The sequence below is a fragment of the Adiantum capillus-veneris genome, chromosome 28 (assembly GCF_014529385.1).
Source record: "Adiantum capillus-veneris isolate H3 chromosome 28, ASM1452938v2, whole genome shotgun sequence".
Classification (NCBI taxonomy): Eukaryota; Viridiplantae; Streptophyta; class Polypodiopsida; order Polypodiales; family Pteridaceae; genus Adiantum; species Adiantum capillus-veneris.
This window is the reverse complement of record NC_140958.1, coordinates 43,128,459-43,147,047: the sequence shown is the minus strand read 5'-3', so window position 1 is coordinate 43,147,047 and position 18,589 is coordinate 43,128,459.

Below are 18,589 nucleotides of genomic sequence, written 5' to 3'. Positions count from 1 at the left end.
ATTGGACGGATCCTCAAGGCCAAGGTAGTTAAAGCTCTCAACAACTTCAAGTGTCTCATTACTGTACACAATGCATGGCTTCTCCTTATGGTTGGTTTTCACAAGCATAACCTTTGTTTTGGATTCATTCACAATCAGCCCACCATGCAAGCAAACGTTCTCAAGGAACACCATAAGCTTTTGTGCATCTTCTAAAGTGTGTGCTAGAAGCACTACATCATCAACATACAACAAAAGCATGATTACTGCATTACAAATAGTGACCTCTTCAATGTCTTCTTCTTGCATAAAGTCAAGTACCATTTGTTCCAATTGATCGATGCATATACCAAAGAGAGTTGGTGACAACGAACATCCTTGTTTAACCCCAATAGTGCTTACAATATTTTTTGAAATTCCTCTTTCCATACACAATTGACACATCACCTTCTCACAGATTCGAGAAACCGCAAGTATAAATTCACTTGGCACTTGGAGTTCTTCCATCCTTCTCCACAAATTGTTACCTAGAATCATATCAAAGTCTTTCTTAAAGTCCACAAAACAACAATACAATCACTTGCCTTTCAACTGACTTTCCTCCACGTGAACACAAAGAGTGACAAGATTATCAATGGTGCTATTGCATCGACAAAAACTTGTCCTTTTGCACGCTTTTCATCTCTTCAGCCCAATCACTCAATTTCATCTCCATAATGCACCGAAACAACTTTTCCATAAGAGACCTAATCATTACAGTCTGGTAGTTGTTTACATTCTTTACGTCCCCTCCTTTATGCAAAGGCTTGACCCAATTAGTACTCCAATCAAAAGGCATACCATGTTGAAGTGCAAGGTTGAACATATCACACATCCACTCATGGGTAAAATCCCCGTCCATTTGATAATCTCTGGCTTGATCCCTTGAAGATCTCTCACTTTGCAAGTGGTTAACTTTTCAAGCCCACCGCATACATCCCCAATAGTTAAAAAAGAGGACAGACATGGGAGTGAAACATAAAATGATATTTTTTCAGTATTTGGTTGCTCATCTAATTGCCTGCAATGTGTGTACATATCCACAAGACTCAAGTTACCAAAATTCTTAACCTGCTTGCCCCTCAAGTTTCTCCAAAATCTTTCACACGAACGTGCCTTTTCTTGGACTTGAAAAAGTTATTGCTTTACTTTCATCTTCTTCTCTTCTTTTGAATCAATGGCTTGTATGTATGCAAATGACTTTGATAGTTGTCTTTGTCCATAATTGCATAAAGCTTTATCAAGGACTTTCGAGCATCTTGACATTTTTTATTAAACCACCTTCTGCGTGATCTATCTTTGTCGATACCATGAAGATGCTTTATGGGAAATCATTCTTCAGCACAAGCATAAATAACTTTCTTGAAAGCTTCCCATTTAGTTTCCAATGGTGCGTCATATTGAAGCTTTGTCATCCATAACTTTTGCTCAACCATTTCGATGTACATTGGTGCCCGTTTGAGATACATACATAGTGATAACTTCTCTTCCCTTTGGATGAGATTATCATGCTTAGTTGCTTCTCCACATGCAAGGTCAATACATAAGGTCCATGGTCTGATTTCGAGGTCCATTGACCAAACATAAAACTCTTTATGCGATACATGATCGCTTCGGAGAGTAGCATATAGTCAATCACACTATCCTCATTATGTTTTCTACATGTAAATCCATTGGTCCCACTCCACAAAGATACACCATTGGCAATGAGCATACCGTGCTATTACACGTGTAAAAGTAACTTTCCATAGTGATCCGACTCTTTCTCATCCATTGAAGCACGATCATACAAGTGAACTTCCTCCAACTCCCTTGAAATGTATGGCATATCAAATTGTTGAGTACCATGTTGCAATGTTTTTGTGTGAGTATTCGTATCCCCAAATACAATAACATCCCCTTCTCCTTTGAAATAAGCAATGTCCTCTCCTAAATAAAAAAATGGTTGATCTCTATCCATGCAAGCATAAAAGGGGGAATCATGATGAGGAATGTAGCAACCGGCTAAAAAAATGGGTGCTCTTTTTGGTGTCATAACTTTCAACCATACATAACGTTTGTACTTGCCATCTTTCACAATTGATACAAAATCTTTCAATCCTTTCTTAACCATACATACTACCCCTCTTTGCCCTCTTCATTGCTTGAGATTCTTTGACCACATCAATGAATATACATTGTAATCCTCTAAGCCATTAATCCTTTGTGTATCACGCTTCCAAGTTTCAACAAGAAGTACAACATTGGTTTTGCTTGTTAGTTTATCAATGCCAACCCCCGCATTCCATGGATATCCATTGCAATTTCAAAAGCATATTTTCAATTGTAACTCAGCCTTATAGGGCGCAAGTCAAAAACAATTCTCTACCCTTTCTTATAGCGACCTACAAAATCCACAAGGAGGCATTTTGATGGATTACATGTGGCTCTAACTGTTGTTTCACATAAATTTCTCTGCTTATGGCATGCATCCTCAAGACATGCATCCCTTACCTCAAACAACAAGCCAAAAAACTCAACCTCGAGGCTCTCCTATGCCACAACTTGCATATTCAATCTTGATGGATAGTGGATTTTATCTATGAGTGTGCCCTTAATCTACCAAAAGAAGCAAAAACATTGTACTCAGTTGATATAAAGAGATGTTATGACCATATACCCTGAGTGCCTAAGCATTGAAAGTAATTTTGGCACCCAAGCCAAATTTCTCAACCTCCAACTTACAATCATTGACAACCAATTAATCAGAAAACTCTTCAAAAAAGAGGATGGCCTACCCTACAAACCTATCAAATATCTCCAAAGGTCAAGTAATAGACCTATAGAATGGGCCCACAAAGTGATTTTCTCCCGACTAAAACCCATTAGAAGCTGCAAAAGACATCAAAAATCTCATTCAAGCATTCTGTAACAACGCTTTTGAACGCGCAAAGTTATGGCGACTAGTTAGAGGACACTTGCAAAACTACACAGCATCCTCATACACATGCTTAATCACCGATGTCTTGGAGCACCTTAAAATTGGAGGGCACTGGGACCCCTTAGGGGGCCTAGTTTCCCCTAATAAATAAATATATATATATAAGGGGAGCATACCTCCTAGTATAGGTGGAGGAGGGCCTCTCCCCATGATATCAACAGGCAAAACATACCCCAAACCACAAAAAGGGCCTTGGAAGGAAACACCTCCTACAAACACGTGGGTGGAAAAGGGAAGAGTGGTAACCTCATTCAAAGAAGAATCTATAACTAACCACCCCCACTCCCCTCACCTAAAATAAAATTAAAAAAGACCTCCCACTCCTCCCCTCTTTTTCTTTGCACGGCTGAGTTTATTTGGAGGGAACCAAGAACTTGGAGAAACCTATATAAGGACAAGACTCCCAAAAAGATCATTGCAAGAGGATTTCATACTATCTCACCAAGTCCTGTACTTCCTGCAACTATCCAAGCCTACACCATGGCTCTCAACCAGGTGTTGTCTCATAAATGATTTATTAGGGTGACATCAATAACACGTAGGAGTTTCTTACACCTGCTTTCCACCTTATGAACTAACTTTTTCTTGTTTCTTTTTTCGGTGATGGTGGCAGGTAACATGACTCTCCTCTCTCTAATGCATGTGCATGATGGACACCCATCGCCAGTAACATCAAAACTATTGTAAAATTTCTCCAAGTTGCTCTAAAAGAGGCTCACTTTGCCTATGGATGTAGATTTTTTAATTAAATGTCTGCTTCTTTGGACATACATGTGTGATTCATTCATCTCTACTCCCCTAAATTTCCAAGAAATTTTGAATTGTTCCATTTATTCTCTCTCTCTCTCTCTCTCTCTCTCTCTCTCTCTCTCTCTCTCTCTCTCTCTCTCTCTCTCTCTCTCTCTCTCTCTCTCTCTCTCTCTCGCGCGCGCGCGAAATGAAATATGAAATAAATATGTTTGATTCATTTTTGTAAAAAATAACTTGGCTAAGTTAATGGTTGCTACCCTCGCAGGTTGACCATAGAGCCCTTTGGCTTGCTGCAACAACAACCTCCTAAAAAACAAACACACAAACAATCTATCTCTCTCTCTCTCTCTCTCTCTCTACTCTGCTGCACCTCAAAGCCTCATGGTCTCACATTGCCATCCATTTCGAGGCCTTCATTCCTGAAATCGGGCATGCTCGGAATCGATGTGGCAGTGTCGTTGGCAGCAAGCAATGCGCCACTTGGACTCTTACCTCACTATCTGCGTGCATAAGCCATGTCTCACTCCGGCAACTGATTCAGTGCAGGTTGCTGCAGAGAGAGAGAGAGAGAGAGAGAGAGAGAGAGAGAGAGAGAGAGAGAGAGTCTGTCCCGCCCCTGGCAATGTTTTGCAAGCTCTCCACAGAAAAGCCTAGAGGGATTGTCTCAAGTGTTCAGAATTTTGAACGGTATGCCCTTACGAAACTCATCGCCCTCTTTTTCCTTGCACTCGTTTTTGTGCTACTTTCAACTCATCCCATGTTCGGATTCTAGTTGGTCTCTACTTTGATTGAAGATGGAAGAGATGAAAATGGCCTCTTGCACGGTCATTTATGTCAGTTATGATCACTCAAGGCGAATGGCACGTGTTGAGAAGCATGGCCTACCCTCCTTGGGCACTGACATGGCTTGCCTACGATAGTGCTTTTCATGTGTCGAGAAGCATGGCCTACCCTCCTTTGGCACGGACTGTTGGGATTCAGGCCAACTGGCCGGACATCCCACTTACTACTAACCCATCTACTAACATAACCATTATACAATTATTCTTTAATACAACAGAATAAGGAGCTGCAACATGATAACGTTGCTGTGCGCTCCACCCAAAGTAGGTCTCTCTCTCTCTCTCTCTCTCTCTCTCTCTCTCTCTCTCTCTCTCTCTCTCTCTCTCTCTCTCTCTCTCGCACTTGCACTCGCACACGCTTCCCGCGGCACCTTCAACTGGTATCAGAGCAGGGTTTCTGCTTGTTGTTTTCGCGTCCACGCGTGCGCACACTTTCAAAAGTGCAAACAGGTTTTCCATTTCGGCATCTGCAAATTCAGCGTTCCGAGAGCGTTTTCATTAGGTGTCCTTGAGTTTTACCCCCCTTTCGAAATTGTTCGTGCAGTTGAAAGCTTCATCAGAGCTACGCTTCAGGAGTTGTATTTTTTCAACTCCACTTTTGCTATAGATACACGTACAAGAAGAGGACACAGGTGCAGGTTGCTTAGAGACTATTTTGGGATGGTATATAGCCGCTTTATGGCTATTATGTGCTATTGAGATGGTGTTTATGGGCTGATTAGGAGCACTTTTCTGCATCAACATTGTCTCGGGTTTTTCAGGCATCCATCTCCTCACAGGTACTTGCATACACACAGGACATCCAGGTTTCTTACAGGTTGCAGTGTTTAGCATCAGCACATATTTCAATGGGAGTATTTGATGCACATATGCATTGTTTTGGCACTTTTGATAGTGCTTGAGCTCTTTTAAGAGCGGTTTTACTCCCCGTAGAGATTTGTTTACTGCTTGCACATTTTGTTTGGCGCCTGTTTGAGCGCGTATACTGCACCTTGCAGTATTGTCGATAGTGGATGTACGTTGAGTTGGGAAAACTGTCATATGTACCTTTTGTGGAGCCGATTTGGCTTGTTTCTGGCAGTCCCAATCGTTTTTGAGACTCGGTTCGGAGGCCCTTTCTGAGACAGGGCTGGTTTCTTGTCTGCATAACCTTTTGTGAGGGTCGATAGTGTGAGGTTTTCTTGAGCTGGGGGATTCTTGAATGTTAAGATCCTTTCGGTGATACATGTTGCTGGAGTACCACTTTTCCGTGGCCTCGCCATAGGACATGCATAGAGAGGGCTAGGTGCATTTGACGTCGTGTTGGCATTCTTGGGTTAGCTTTTAACTTTTTATGCACAGTTAGTGGTTGATGCACCTGTCTTATGCTCTGAGAGCATTACTTTTTATGCGTTATTAATCTCTTGCGACAGTTTTGGATTGAGATTCTGTTAGTTTTTCTGGGAAAACTGCCGAATTTTTTCCAGAATTACCAATGTTTATCGCCATATTATCTTTAGCTTGCAGCCATGTCATCTAGTGGTGAAAATGATATTTAAAATATTCGAAAATTTGATGGGACGAATTTTATCTGGAAAGAGCAGATTCAAGATGTTTTTATACAAAAAGGCCAGTTGGATCCTATCATGGAGCGCCCAGAGGGCGAGTATACAGATGTTGAGCGGGAGAAACTTGCTGCTAAGGCCAAATCTACCCTCCGTTTGCATTTGGCCGAATTTGTGTACTTTACTATAGTTGGAGAAAGGACTGCTAGAGATGTATGGGATTAGTTGTGTTCCAGTTATGAGAACAAGAGAGCCACTAATAAGGTTTTCTTGATGAAGAAGCTGTTTGACCTTTGTATGAAGGAAGAGGCCACTATTTCTACTCACATTAATGAGTTCAATATCATTTTCACTCAGTTGACCACTCACGGTTTGGTCTTCGATGAGGAAATCAAATGTATCTTCTTGCTATGCAGTTTACCCTCGTCTTGGGATACGTTTTTTACTGCGGTTAGCAACTCAGCACCTGGTACCGGTCTAGTGTACAATGACGTCCTTGAGAGTCAGTTTATCAAGGAGATTCGCAGGAAATCTCTCAAAGGCAAGAAGGATGGTGATGCGTACGTTGCTAGTGATAGACAGAGGGGTCGCACTCAAAGTCGTGTCGAAAGCAAGGAACGTGGGGGCTCACGCAGTAAGTCTCGGGGTTCTATGTGTAATGTCGAGTGCTATCACTGCCATAAAAAAGGGCATGTGAAGAAGGATTGCAGGAAATGGAAGCAAAGCAAGAAGGATAAACAATCTGGTGAAACTTCTAACTCTGATGATTCAAACAAGGCAAAGCAAAGTTAGAGGGGATCAATGTGCTAGAGTCCTCAAATGCTCCTATTGTAGAGACTCTTCCAGTGGTTGTTATGCCACTTACCTCTGACGTATTGGTCTTCACAGCAGATCTACCTGTTGAGGCTCCTCTTACAAAAGATGCGCAGTATGCACAGAATTGGATAGTAGATTCTGGTGCGAGTTTCCATGTGACACCACATAGTGAGTGGTTGTCTACTTATTCTCACTCTTGTGGCAAAGTGAGCTTGGTGATGCTTATGAACTAGACATTGAGGGTGTCGGAAACGTCAAATTGCATCTAAGGAATGGCCCACTCTTTACTTTATGTAATGTCAGACATGTGCCCAAGTTTACTAAAATCTTGATTTCTGTTGGTTAGCTTGATGATTTGGGCTACAACACCACATTTGGCAATGGTTCGTGGAAAGTACGCAAAGGTAATCTTGTTGTACTCAGAGGTCAGAAGCATGGTACCTTGTATTCCATGCATGTATCATATGTTGTTCATGATTACATATCTATAGTCGAGCTGCCGTCTACTGAGTTGTGGCATTGCCGGCTAGGTCATATTAGCCAAAAAGGAATGAGAACTCTGACTCGTTTTTACTACTTACATGTCTTGTCTTTTGTTGACTTTCTTGTTTGTGAGCATTGTATCTATGGCAAACAAACTAGGTCCATGCACTTACGATTGGGTCAAAAGTGAGCTGAACCTCTAGATTTAGTACATAGTGATGTTTGTGGTCCTATGTCAACCAAATCTCTAGGGGGGGCCAGCTATTTTGTGACATTCATAGATGACCCTCCTCGAAAGGTGTGGGCATATCCTTTGAAACATAAGGATCAAGTTCTTCATGTGTTCCCAAAATTTTTAGCACTCGTTGAGAATTAGTCTGGCAAGAAACTCAAGAGGTTGCGGACTGGCAACGATGGAGAGTATGTCTCCAAGGAGTTTTACAATTTATGTGCTAAAAGGGGGATTAAAAGGCAGTTTACTGCACCATACACACCAGCTCAGAATGGAGTTGTTGAGCGCATGAATCGTACGATTCAGGAAAGAGTCACAGCCATGCTTTCTAGGGAAAATCTCACACAAGGCTTTTGGGCAGAAGCCGTCTTGATCGCAGTGCACTTTATAAATCGTTTGCCTAGTACGCCATTGAATTCTGAGATTCCAAAAGAGTTATGGTCTAAACGTAAGCCCCACTATGACCATCTACCTGTTTTTGGTTGTGAAGCTTATGCTCACGTGCCTAGACAACTTCGACAGAAGTTAGAGCCAAAGTCACAAAAATGTATTTTCATTGGATATGGTGCAGATGGAGAGATGGGATATCGCCTTTGGCACCCGAAATCTCGTTGAGTCATCCGTAGTTCAGATGTGATCTTCAATGAGTCGAAGATGCATAAACAACCTATCAAGGAAATAGAAATTCGGAGAGTCACTTTTGAGGATGTTGCCTCAGAGACAGTGAAATCAACTCAGTGGGCTAGTGATGTACCTTCCACTAGCAATGCTTCAGAGGGAGCGGATAGCAATGGTCAAGGAGTGAGACGGTATACTAGAGCCTCTCGTCCACCTGCGCGTTTCGAGCCAGGTCTTGATTACATCATGTTGACCGATTGCCGTGAGCCAAGCTGCTCCCAAGAAGCCATGATGGCGGATGATTTGGTGAAGTGAGAGCAGGCTATGCAATTTGAGTATAACTTGATTTTTTCGCTAATGACACTTGGGACTTGGTAGAACTGCCAAATGATGTGAAAGCTTCACTTGGCAAATGGGTTTACAAGAAGAAATTTACCTCAGGTGATCCAAATCCAAAGTACAAGGCTAGACTTGTAGCCAAAGGGTTCAAACAGCAAAAGGGAGTCGATTTCTCGCCTATGGTCAAGATGACAACGCTTAGAACCGTACTTGGTCTTGTAGCGATTGAGGACATGGAACTTGTCCAAATGGATGTGACGACAACATTTCTTCACGGGGATCTCGATGAGGATGTTTACATGAAGCAGCCTGAAGGGTTTGTTCATGAGAACGCATCTGGTGAGGAGCTAGTATGTAAGCTCAAAAAGGCACTTTATGGCTTAAATCAGGGTTCAAGGCAGTGGTATCATAAATTTGATGCATGTATGAGGTCTCAAGGATATAAAAGGAGCGAAGAGGATCACTGCTTGTACACAAGAAAGCTAGATGATGGCTCGATGATCATTCTAGTTTTGTATGTTGAGCTTATAGCTGGGAAATCCATTGCGGAAATTGCAAACTTGAAGAAAACACTTAGCAATAATTTTGCAATGAAAGATTTGGGGGATGCTACACACTTTCTTGGCATGAGAATCAGAAGAGATTGCAAACGTCGTATTCTTGAGTTATCTCTGGAAACATACATTGAGAAAGTTTTGCAACGTTTCAATATGCAGGGGGGGAAAGCATTAAGTACTCCAATGCAGGCATTCTTGAAACTCAGCAAAGAAGATGCACCCAAATCTGTGCTGAGCGAACTGAAATGGCTAAGGTACCATATATATTCGGCAGTGGTGGGCAGTCTCATGTATGCTATGGTGGCCACAAGACCAGACATTGCTTTTGCAGTGGGAGTGGTGAGCCGATATATGGCAAATCCTGGCATCAAGCATTGGGAAGCAGTGAAGCACATTCTTAGGTACCTCAAAGGTACAGTCAGCAGGTGTTTACGCTTCGGGAACAGTGATGCATCCATTGTGGGTTATGCGGATGCAGACTATGCGGGTTGTGTCAACAATAGAAGACCGACATCTGGCTATGTCTTCATATTTGCTGGAGCAGCAGTATCTTGGAGGTCATGTCTTCAAGATTGTACGTCGTCTTCCACTACGGAAGCAGAGTACGTTGCATTGTCGGATGCAAGTAAAGAGGCTGTATGGTGATCTTGCTTGGTCAAAAATCTTGGCATTGATGAGACTCCAGTGATATATTGTGATAGTCAGAGTGGTCTTGCATTTGCAAGGAATCCCTTGTTTCACTCCAAATTGAAACACATTGAAGTCGGGTATCATCTCGTGAGAGATTTCTTGGCCAAAGAGTTCATTGGTTTGGTTAAGGTACACACTGACGACAACCCAGAAGATGCTTTGACGGAAGGCTTAGCTTTGGAGCGGTTTACACATTGCAGTGAATTGATGGGTATAGGTTGAAGCCACTAGATTGCTTCACAGTTGTACATACCAGGTCACTTGGGCTGCGTTGCCCTTTAAGTGGGAGTTTGTTGGGATTCAGGCCAACTGGCCAAACATCCCACTTACTACTAACCCACCTACTAACTTAACCATATATACACTTATCTTTAATACAACAGAATAAGGAGCTGCAACAACACGATAACGTTGCAGTGAGCTCCACCCAAAGCAGGTCTCTCTCTCTCTCTCTCTCTCTCTCTCTCTCTCTCTCTCTCTCTCTCTCTCTCTCTCTCTCTCTCTCTGCTCTTGCACTTGCACTCGCACACGCTTCCCAAGGCACCTTCAACTGGTATGAATACTTGCATGCTCTTTATCATCTCTGGTGCTCTATCTTAATCTGCCAACCTTTTTCATGCTCGTTCTTAGACCTTGAGCTTTGTACACGCCTGGAAGTGGATGCTATGATGCAATGCTTGACAGTGCGTTTTTGAAGGACTAGACTGGACCATGTGTGTAGCCTTTGGGCCGATTTGCGTGCAATAAATTTTATGTGGTGCCTGCCTATTGTGCCTACGTTGTCTGTGTAGGATATTAATGTTGTTAAACATAATGCTTGTCCTCCTTGAGTATGAACCATGCTCTATTTGCTCAATTTCTGTACTTGGTTTTGAATATTCTCCGCTTGTAGTTTCAAGCCTTGGAGGTTATGCCTCCCACACTGTTTTGCAGTCTTATGCGGCTACACTTGGGCTCTTGCTTCCCATGAAACCACATAACCCCTAGCCTCATGCACTATGGAGAATAACACGACATGAAGCGTCAGCCCTTTGGGCCCTATCCTTCATTTTCATGGAGTCCATTTGCATCTTTTATGAATTCCTTGGGGCTTACAAAAAGAGCTTGGGTATTGCACATTGTATCATGGCACTGTTATAGCACCTATCATGTATACGGGCACACAACTATATTTTCAGGCTATGGTTATCAAAATCAGCGTGCTTTAGTAGATTAAGTTTTCCTAAACTCTTTCTACTATGTTTTCTTGCCTTTGCAAGATGCTGGCAGTTGGGATGCAGCCCTTGCCCTCCTTGGGTATGTGTCCCTCTCTCCTGCCCCTCCACCTATGGTGCAAGGTCTGCTCCTCTGCATCAAGGATCGGAGCTTCCATCAGACACTGATCGAGCTCAAGAATGGAGCTATTGCATTTGACGAGGAGGATGAACGGGAGCACAAGGAATGGATTGAAAACTCTTTGAATCTCATGAGGAGATTCATGAACAACCATGGGAAGAATCTACGGAATGACCCAATGGTTTGACAAAGGAAGCGGCACCTTCTCAATGGCTATGAAGAGGTCTCTCTCGCCCCTCAAGTTGAATCAAGTAGATCCCTCATCCTGATAGACTTGGATGAAGAGGAGCTGGAACTTGCCAAGCAAAGTTTTGCAACTAGCAGCTCGACACTCAACCTCTCAAAAGAGCCCTTCAAATCATATATCGACCCATATATCCCTTGCAGATTTTTGGAGATCATCTTGGGGATGCACACCACAAACCCTGGACATTGGGTAACTTCACACTCATGGCACCTCTTTCCGAGGGACTCCTCTTACTCTTATTAAATGGTAAAGACAAGCTCTCATTGAAACTTGGTTTACAACATGTTTTGGAGAGAAACGCCTCAAACATTATTGAGAGATATCTATTAGCTACCCCCTTCACCATGTCAAAATTTGATACAAATAGGTGTAAGGCATCCTTTGGGTGTGTTGTTGGGGTGAAAGGTGTGATCTCTACTACTGGTAGGGAAACAAACTACACCAAACAAATCTAGAATGTCCATCACCCCTTTATGAAATATGGTTGTGAACATGTGGGTCAAGCTGACCATTGCAAGGATGGGAATATATTATGGTTCGACCATACATTGTGGATGATGATGCATCATCTTCCTATCTTCTTCTCGGGCTCGAGTTTAAAAATGTTTACTATTGCCTTTCTCCCTTGGACTGAGAAAGAGGCCCAAGAGGCCATAAAAGCTTTGTTGGTTCACCTTTTTTACAGGGAAAAGTTGAAGGATGCTATCAAGCATCGAGTTTTGTTTAACCAACAAGCCCCCACCACAAGTCTCAATCTTGAGGTTGATAACTTTATTCAGCAGGCCATTACTCCAAGGAGAGACACTGGAGATGCAAGAACAAATAAGCGGGCTTGAGGAGGTTCTGCAAAACAGTCCCTAGGTCGAGTATGGCAACCGTACACCCCTCAAAGATCGGTTGGTTCCATTGCAACCAACTCTCGATGGTCACTAGCCTCACCTGCTGACTCGGCTAATAACTCTCGTACACCGTTCAACACCCCCACTTATCCTCCCTACTCCTCGCAAAATTCTGCACAGCCCCCTCCACCCCGTACCCGCCCCTCCTTTAACCCAAAGTGTGCAACTAGTGCAAAAGCCCTATTGTATTTTAAAAGCTGAATTTGCTTCTTTGGTGTTTGCTACAGGTTATGAGAGATTTGCATGGAAGGCTAGGCTTTTAGGAAAAAACTCAAAAGAAAGGTATCTTTGTCCCCATCCATTTTGTTAACCCTTTGCTGGATTTATGTAATGTCAGGGCCTTTTTTGAACTTTTTTTCTGTGGATTGAATATTGTCACCACTCAACTTTGGAATGATTGTCTCTTTACATGGACATTGGATGCCCCTTTGAAGGTGAAGATGTGTAATGCACGTACTATTTTCACCTCGCTTAAGGAAGTGACATACACATGTCCGTGTAAGCAATTCCATTCACATGTGGACCCGACATGGGGACACGTCCTAACCACTGTTTTTAACACTTTTATGTCGTCAAACTTGGCTCGTTTATGTGGCTTTGGACTCTCACATGTATCGTCTACTCCACCCAACTTGGGGCAAGCATATGAGGAACTTTGTTGCATCTTGGACACACTCCTGCATACCAATTGCATCAAACTCCCATCAAGCCTTACACTTGATGATGCATGTGAAGCCCTACAAGGCTATTGTTTCAATTTCCTCCCCCAAAAAATACAACATCGGTTGTATCCTAACCTCCACAAGGAAATTGTACAACTCAAGCATACCTTTTTCATCTCTTGCTTGGATAAGGCACCAAATAACATGGTACTTTTATGTAAAAATCTCATTGTTAACAAGGCTAACAAGAGATTGCAGGGTAAGGACTTTACATTGTACGCTCAAAACATCAAGGATACTCTAGCTCAAATTCGCTCATTCCTCGATCCCATTGTATCTTTGAGCAATTATGATCTTCCCTTCTTAATTGCCTCGTTTAAAAGCCATAAAAACTCATTCCGATGGATAACATGTGGCTTTACATGCTGCTATACGGAGATTTCCCTCCTAATGACATGCTTCTTAAAAACGTGCATAGCACATCTCAAACAAAGAGATAAAAACTTAAACCAAAAGCCCTTATTATGCCATAATCTCCACATTCAGTCATGGTGGATTGTGGACTCAATTTATGAATGTGCCTTGAATTTACCAAAGCATGCTACCAGCCTATATTCAGGGGATGTGAAGAAGTGCTATTGAAATATCCCCCACCTCGGGGAACATGGATTAATCCACCACATAACTAAACTCATACAAGGTGCTTTTTTGGCTCAACAACTATACATCTCGTTCAGAAGATTCCCCACCCAATGCACATAAGGAATATGGTCTTCACACTCATATAAATCGAGATTATCATTCACCTTACACCAAATATTGGAGATCAATTCTTGGCTCATCAATAACATGTACATACAAAACCAAGGATTGGCTTATTGCCAGAGAAATGGGATCCCTATGGGGCTTACTTGCTCCCCCCTGTGGTGTATCTCTATTTAGACTCGTTGAAATTTGACTTCTTGTCGAGGATCCTTAAATCTCCCAACCCAGCTCCCACCCTTAAGAAGTTGGGGTCACCCTTTTGATACTTTGATGACATTCTCATCATTGACTCAATGGACCCGCTATATTTCATTAACAACCAAACTATCTATCCTAATTGCCTCTCCATTGAAAGCGAGATTAGTACAAATACAAATTTCCTCAGCCTTCAACTATCAATTGATAAGGGGAAACTCATTAAGCATATCAATAGAAAGGAGGAGAACCTCCCTTGCCAACCCATCAAATTTATTAAACGATCTAGTACTCGACCCTCAGATTGGGCTCATAAGGTCATACTTTCACAGCTAAAACCAATCCTCTTTTGCAACACCTACCCATTAAATGCTGCCCGGGACATTTAGGCACTTGTCCAAGCTTTTTGCCATAACGGGTTTGAAAAAGCTAAGATTTGGAGGCTGATTAGAAACCATTTGCAGGGATACGCAGCTTCCTCCCATACAAGCCTATTAAGTGAGGTCTCGGGACACCTAAAAGTTGGAGGGCACTAAGACCCTTTAGGGGGCCTAGTACCCCCAAAAGAGGGATTAAACACTCCTCCTAGTGTGGGTGGAGGAGGGCCTCTCTCTCTCTCTCTCTCTCTCTCTCTCTCTCTCTCTCTCTCTCTCTTTCTCTCGCTCTTTCTCTCACTTGTCCCCCTTTTAACCCAAGGGAAGCACCTCTTGCATCGGATGGACTTCTTAGCCCCTTATGGAAGGCCCCCCACATATACACATAAGTTATATACGACACCTTCCAAAAAAGCAAAAATAAGGGGAGAGGGCAACGTGAGTGCCTTTACTACTCCACATACACACTCACTTTACTAATACCCATAACTGACCACAACCCTTCCACATGGGAAAAGAAATACCCCACTCCCTCCATTCGTCTCTTTCTCTTGGTGGCAACAAAAGGAGAGAGCACGTATATAAGGTGTCCTTTTCCCAAGACATTTGCACCTAGGGAGAAGAACATTACCACTTGCTGCAAAAACATCACACCCCACACTCAATCTCCCAAATGGGCTCTTCTAATCAAGTTTTGTGAGTCTATTGTTTTCTTGCTTTGTGCATTAGATGGACATCTATAACATGTAGGAGCATCTCATGACACCTGCCTTCCACCTAATGGACTAACAATCTCTTATTTTTTTGCGCGTGATGGTGGCAGGTAACAAGATACTCCTCTGTCTAATACACATGCATGGAAACCATGGATCCTCCATGTAGCAAGATTGCGTATTGAAAACCCTCCTTTTTTCCTCGCTATCATGCCATCAATTGTACTCAAAATGCTGGGATTAATCTCAAATGGTGGTTGCAAATATTGATTGTCTTTTTCCATGGTTAAATATGGCTTTTTAAAGGATAAAAATGTATGAATACTCTGTGTGTGTGTGTGTGTGTGTGTGTGTGTGTGTGTGTGTGAGGCTGCATGACACCAATAGTAGGCGATTCTTGATAGTGTGTGCGTGTGCAGACCAACACAAATGCTGCAAATGTATGTATTTGTGTGTATAGGGAGTAGCTCTCTCTCTCTCTCTCTACGTGCAACTTTCATCTCTCTCTCTCTCTCTCTCTCTCTCTCTCTCTCTCTCTCTCTCTCTCTCTCTCTCTCTCTCTGTGGCCGCAAAGGAAGTCGAAAACACTTTCACTGCAAGCATGGCCAAACTTGCCACCCAAGTCCAAGAAGCAACCGTTGCGGTCTCCTCCAAAGTAGAAGAGTGCATGCAAGAACGCCGCCGACAGGAAGGACTAGCACTATCTGTTCGTACCGACGACCTACCCTCTACTTGGTGGGGGATAACGATGATTAAATTTCAACCTTAGTGAACCTCAACCAAGCCATCCACCCAACCGAGTTTGACCCAACACAATTGAGAAGGTTCACCATGACAACCGCACCAACCAAGGCATCTTGGTCTTCAAAACTAAAGAGGCGCGCATAACACTTCTACAACAAGCACGGCTCCTCAAGGGCATCACAATATGGATAAGCGAGGCCTTGACACCTGTCCAGCTTAAAATCAGAAAACAAGAACTCCAAAAGGTTCGAGAGGCACGAGCAGTCGATAAATGGGCCGTCTATCGAGGCGGCAAAGCCATTATCAAAGAATTTCGGGCTCCAAAAACCCCCAAGCCATCTTCCCCTTCTCCCTCCCCTAAGTGACATATGTCACAAATTTTGTCGTATCCACATTAGCCATGATTCTCCATGTACTCCTCTAGTAAGAGGTCCAACCATGTATATTTTCTTGGTCCCATAGGTCATATCTAACCTTCGAGGGCGATAATGAATCTCTCTCTCTCTCTCTCTCTCTCTCTCTCTCTCTCTCTCTGCAACAACACAACGACTCTTTTTTCTTGATCCAACAACTAGTCATATTTCATAATGCTATACAAAGAGTAAAGAAGGGCAATTGTAGATTTAGTGGGAGGTGAAGAGTGTGCTAACGCCGTCGCCTAGAAAATGCCCATCTTCTTCTTCCTACGGTTTTCCTCGCCATCGCTCTCACTGTTGTTGGAGATGTTGCTGTCTTGATCTGAGTTGTACCCTTGTGACCTTGCCACCCTCCATAACGCCTTCCTTGTATGACACAACAATTGTAGGGGCACCATAGCTTGGAGTTGCATTGCCATAGAGAAAAACTACATGGTGAGGCGCATGGGGGGCTCCCACAATGTGAGGCTCCTCCTCATGATTTAACAACTCTCTCTCTCTCTCTTTCTCATCATGTCATTGATTATTTGACGACACGTGCAATTGTTGTAGGGGCGCCACAGTGTGGGGACTCCTCCTTCATGATTTAACAATAGCTCTCTCTCTCTCTCTCTATACATTCACAATGGAGACTTTCATAACTTCTACCCTCTCCATCTCTCTCTCTCTCTCTCTCTCTCTCTCTCTCTCTCTCTCTCTCTCTCTTTCATAAACTTCATAAACTTTCAGGATGCCATTATATGGAGCAATGGCGTATTTTTTAGTTTCTTTAAGACTTCCCCGCGTGCCATTTGAACAATTGGCAAAGATGCAACTATTTCTCTCTCTCTCTTTCTCTCTCTCTCTCTCTCTCTCTCTCTCTCTCTCTACACATTCACTAAGATAGACACTCCATACCTATGAATGCTTAAATCTGGTTTTTCTTGAAGAAAGACACTATGGTATGGGCACATGGCCCAAAAAATGAACATAGAACTAATACTAGGCCTTAATGCCCTTTGACTTGGGGACTTGGGATGTAATAAACTCTTTTGCAAGCGAGATGACCTAGGCAGTTAAGATAGGCTCAACGGCGCAGTCATAAGATCTTTACTGAAGATGAAATAGATGATAGACGCCTGGAAATTTGTAAGGCTTGAAGAGAAATCCACCTTAATAGCATGGTGTGCATGCCTGATCTAGGGCCCCTTTGATGCAGAACAGAGTAAGATACTTTGAGCAAGATGGAGGAGAAGCAGTACTTAAAGGTGAACTTGTTATTTTGAGCTCACTTAGTTTCCATTTCAGTATTTCCAAACAGTAATTGCTTACTCTATGGGCATAGTGAGGGCTTCCTTTGTGTGAGAGCCTTGCTGATTAAGATATCAAGTAAAGAGTAAATCAGCTTAAGTATTAGTTTTACACCTCCTTCTTCTTTGAGCGAGTGGGTAAGTATGATATATCAACACTAAACTTTGGAAGTTTGAAGCTTCAAACCACTCTGCCATGACGATGAACAATGTGACTAGACCATATGAGGTACCTAAACAATTAGTTTATGATTAATTTATTCTCTAAGGTATGGAGTAGTGATTAAACTCAGGAAATGGGCATGCATGGTCTATGTATGGTAACTATTGGTACAAGGATACTATGTTGGATGCATGGTTTAGCTAAAATGAATGTCGTTATCAAGAAAATATGGGGGGATTAACCTGTCTCAGAAGGATTAACAGACACATCCTTGTTAGATTCTTCCACCTTTTACAACATTCTCCTCTTTTAGTATATGTTAGGGTGACATGGATGACAACTAGAGTCACCCCAGTTACCTGTAATGCTGTTTGGAAACTAATTTATTGATTGTTTCTTACTGTGGATACAGGTAAGGGTACTCTCTCTCTGGCTTTGCTAAAGGAAGGACATGCTGTCACTTTTCCCTTTTCTCTAGCAGGACCCCATATAAACTAAGGTCTGGCCTGCACATTAGACAGATGCATCTTTTAGTATGAATGACTAAATAGATATGTATACCTGAATTAGATGTTGTGGTCTATGGTTCTTGAATTTCTGATGAAGTCTCATGTGCTACTTTAGCTTACGTATATAAGAAACATTCAGGATATGGCTGTATGGCGCGGTGGCGTATCTTTGAGTTTCCTTAAGACTAGCCTGCACGCCATTCGAACAATTTGTATTGATGCAAATATCCTTCTCTCTCTCTCTCTCTCTCTCTCTTTCATAACTTTCATAAACTTTCAGGATGTGGCTGTATGGCGTGGTGGCGTATTTCTGAGTTGCTTTAGGACTTTCCTGTGTGCCATTTGGACAATTGGCAATGATGCAACTATACTTCTCTCTCTCTCTCTCTCTCTCTCTCTCTCTCTCTCT